Source organism: Miscanthus floridulus, chromosome 19 (assembly GCF_019320115.1).
Source record: "Miscanthus floridulus cultivar M001 chromosome 19, ASM1932011v1, whole genome shotgun sequence".
Classification (NCBI taxonomy): Eukaryota; Viridiplantae; Streptophyta; class Magnoliopsida; order Poales; family Poaceae; genus Miscanthus; species Miscanthus floridulus.
Window position 1 is genome coordinate 113,367,438 of NC_089598.1, and position 4,562 is coordinate 113,371,999.

The window sequence follows — 4,562 nt, forward strand, 5'->3', positions numbered from 1 at the left end:
TTTTTTATCTTTCTTCTTTTTGTAGAAATGATTTTAGTGCTTTTCCGACCCTTCTCATGGTCTAAGTCATAAGAAACTAGGAATGTGGGCGAACTAGTTCTGATTGAGCTGGTGAGCAAAGAGGTTGCAGCCGCTGGGGCGTGGGTGTCCTATAGTCCTACCAGTTGTATTCAGAATTGGTTCCCAAAATCTTAGCCCTTAGGACTCGTTTATGAGATGAATGGAAAACTTAGAGAATGTTTGTAAATATAACACGGGAGGTTTTTGCAAGCGTAATACTTGTATTACATATGTCACATGTTACGATCACATGCCAGCCCCCGAGTGAGGTCTGACCCCTCATGATTTGCAGGGGTCGGAAGTCACTAAGGATCGGGGTTTTATTATGACAAAAACTGATAAGGAAGAGTATACGCTTATTTTAAGGGTAAAAACGGTGTAGTTGTTCAATGTTCTAGGCGTTGGTGAAGACCTCGCCGTTGATGGTTTTCAACCGGTAGGCGCCTGGGCGAAGTACTTCCGCGATGACGTAGGGCCCTTCCTAGGGCAGGGAGAGTTTGTGGCGGTCCTTGTTGCTCTGCACAAGACGGAGGACGAGGTCTCCGACGTTGAAGGCTCGACCCCGCACCCATCGGCTGTGGTACCATTGCAACGCCTGCTGGTACTTAGCCGAATGGAGGAGGGCAACGTTGTGGGCTTCTTCTAGCTGGTCCATGGTGTCTTGGTGGGATGCCTCGGCCCCCTGTTTGTCGTATGCTCTGATTCTTGGCGCTCCATAGTCAAGGTTCGTTGGAAGAACGGCCTCGGAACCGTAGACCATGAAGAAAGGTGTGTAGCCGGTGGCCCGGCTAGGAGTTGTCCTTAGGCTCCAGAGCACGGCCAAGAGCTCAGCGAGCCAGCACGCGCTGAACTTGTTCAACCAGTTGAAAATTCTGGGTTTGAGGCCTTGAAGGAGCATGCCGTTTGCGTGCTCAACCTACCCGTTCGTCTGGGGGTGTGCGATGGCTGCCCAATCGATTTAGATATGTTGTTCATCACAGAATCGAACAAATTTCCTACTGGTGAACTGTGTGCCGTTGTCTGTGATAATGGAGTTTGGAACTCCAAAGCGATGGATGATGTCGAGGAAGAAGAGCATAGCTTGCTCAGATTTGATCGTGGATATTGGTCGAGCTTCAATCCATTTTGTAAACTTGTCTATGGTGACAAGCAGGTGGGTGAAGCCCCCGAGCGCCTTTTTGAGCGGCCCAACCAGGTCGAGTCCCTAGACCACGAAGGGCCATGTGATGGGAATCATCTAGAGAGCCTAGGCCGGGAGGTGTGTTTGCCGAGCGTAGTACTGACACCCTTCGCAGGTGCGTACAATTTTCTCGGCATCGGCTACTGCGGTGGGCCAGTAGAAACCTTGTCGGAATGCGTTCCCAACCAAGGCTCTTGGTGTGGCATGATGACCGCAGACTCCACCGTGGATGTTGCCCAGCAGGAGTTTTCCCTGTTCGCCAGGGATACAGAGTTGCAGAATCCCGATGTGACTCTGTTTGTAGAGTTCACCCTCTACAAGAATGAAGGACTTGGCACATCGTGCGAGCCGTCGGGCTTCCATCTTGTCTATTGGTAGTATGTCGTGGAGGAGGTAGTCGAGGTAAAGCATTCTCCAGTCATCGAGAGGGTCAAACTCCACTGCTGGGTCCTCTTCAAGCTCCATGACCTCGGGGTCGGGTGGAGCAGTTGGCGGATCGGCCCCTGGGGTCAGACTAGATGGGCCATCGTCGGCTTGTTCCAACCCTACGTAGCGTACCGAGGGTTTATGTTGATCATTGGCAAAGATGCCTGTCGGGACCGGCTCTCGGCCGGATGCTGCTTTTGCAAGTGTGTTAGCTGCTTCGTTGAGGCGCCTTGGGATGTGATTGATTTCGAGGTCGTCGAATTTGTCCTCCAACCGTTAGACTTCTTGATAGTATGCCTCCATCTTGGCATCATGGTAGCATGACTCTTTCATGACCTAGTTGATGACCAGCTGAGAGTCGCCCAGCTCGATGGTGATTCATAGGCCATTGACGAGCGCTTCGTATTCTGCAGTATTGTTTGATGAAGGGAAATGGAGCCGAACCATGTACCTCATGTGGACCCCGAGGGGAGATACAAAAACTAGTCCTGCCCCAGCGCCCTTCTTCATTAGCGATCCGTCAAAGTACATTGTCCAGTACTCTTGATCGATGGCTGCTGGTGGCATCTAAACCTTGGTCCACTCCACGATGAAGTCAGCCAGTACCTGAGATTTGATCACTGTTCGGGGGGTATAAGAAATGCCCTGATCCATCAGCTCGAGTGCCCACTTTGCGGTTCTCCCCATAGCGTCATGGCTATGGATGACCTCGCCGAGGGGGAACGACGTCACTACTATCACGGGGTGTGACTCGAAGTAGTGGCATAGCTTCCTTTTGGTGATGAGGACGGTGTAGAGGAGTTTCTGGATTTGGGAGTAGCGGGTTTTGGAGTCAGATAACACCTCGCAGATGAAATATACAGGGCGCTGCACCTTGAAGGTGTGCCCCTCTTCCTCTCGCTCTACTACTAAAGCAGAGCTAACCACTTGGGTGGTGGCCGATATATACAGTAGGAGGGATTCTCCATTGCATGGAGGCACTAGGACCAGAGGTTTAGTTAAAAATCACTTAACCACGTCAAGCGCCTCCTGAGCCTCGGTTGTCCACTCGAAGCGGTTAGATTTCTTCAGGAGTCGATAAAGGGGGAGTCCTCATTTACCGAGGCATGAAATGAATCGGCTGAGGGTGGCAAGGCACCCTATGATCCACTGAACCCCCTTTATGTTTTGAATCAGGCCCATCCTTGTGATGGCTGATATTTTCTCTGGGTTGGCTTCGATGCCATGCTCGGAGACGATGAAGCCGAGCAGCATGCCCCTCGGGACCCCGAAAACACATTTTTCGGGATTGAGTTTGATGTCGTTTGCCTAGAGTTTCGCAAAGGTTTGCTCAATGTCGGCGACAAGGTGGTCAGCTCATTTGGATTTGACTACGATGTCATCGACATAGGCCTCAACGGTTCGCCCGATGAGGTCTCTAAAGCAACTGAGCATACATCGCTGGTACGTTGCCCTAGCATTCTTTAGACCAAAAGGCATTGAAATGTAGCAAAACGATCCAAAGGGGGTGATAAAAGATGTCACAAGCTGGTCGGACTCTTTCATCACGATTTGGTGGTAACCGGAGTATGCATCAAGGAAGCAGAGGGTTTCGCACCCTGAGGTGGAATTGACTATTTGGTCTATTCGTGGTAAAGGAAATGGATCCTTTGGACATGCTTTGTTGAGGCCGGTATAATCGACACACATTCTCCATTTTCCGCTCTTTTTCGCACAAGAACGGGATTCGCTAACCACTTTGGGTGGTATACTTCCTTAATGAATCCTACGGCTAGCAGTTTAGCTATCTCCTCGCCGATGGCCCTGCATTTCTCCTCGTCAAAGCGGCGTAGGTGTTGCTTTACTAGCTTGGAGCCCAGGAGGATCTGGAGAGTATGCTCGGCGACCTCCCTCGGGATGCCCGGCATATCCGAGGGTTTCGACGCAAAGATGTCTTTGTTGTTGTGGAGGAAGTCGACGAGCGCGCTTCCCTATTCGGAGGAGAGCGTGGTCCCAATACGGACTTTTTTGCGCTTGGAGCTGCTGGGGTCCAAGAGGACCTCCTTGGAGCCTTCTACTGATTTGAACGACCCAGTTGATTTCTTCGCATCGGGTGCCTCTTCAATGACCTCTTCCCTGAGGGTGGTGAGTTCTTTGGAGGCGATGACTGCGGATGCGTGTCCACAGCATTCGACCTCACACTCGTAAGCACGCTGGAAGGAGGTGCCGATGGTGATGACCCTGCGGGGGCCCGGCATCTTTAGCTTAAGGTATGTATAATTGGGGATGGCCATGAACTTCGCGTAGCATGGTCGTCCCAGAATGGCATGGAAAGTCCTTGGGAACCCCACTACGTCGAAGGTGAGGGTCTCAGTCCAGTAATTGGACCGATCCCCAAAAGTGATGGGTAGGTCGATCTGCCCCAGTGGCACGGCTTGCCTACTAGGCATGACGCCATGGAAAGGCGCTCGGATGGGGTGGAGGTTCGTTTGATCGACACCCATCTCATCGAGCATCTTGGCGTACATGATGTTGAGGCCGCTGCCTTCGTCCATCAGTACTTTCATGAGCCGCTTTGGTCCGACGATCGGATCGATGACAAGCGGAAACCTTCCCAGATGTGGGATGGCATCCGGATGGTCGGTCTGGTCGAAGGTTATGGCGGATTCCGACCACTGGAGGAAGGCTGGTGTGGCCGGTCCGGCTGTATAGACTTCGCAGTGCGCGAGCTTCTGGCGATGCTTAGAGTCGTAGACCATCGATCCTTCGAAGATCATGAGGGCACCGGTCGGTATTGGGAAGGCGTCGTCCTTCTCCTCTGCATTGTCTATGGTGGGAATAGGCTCCTTCCCCTGCTCCCCTTTGTTAAGGCCCCCGGACAAGTATTTGCGCATGAGGCCGCAATCCTTGTATAGAT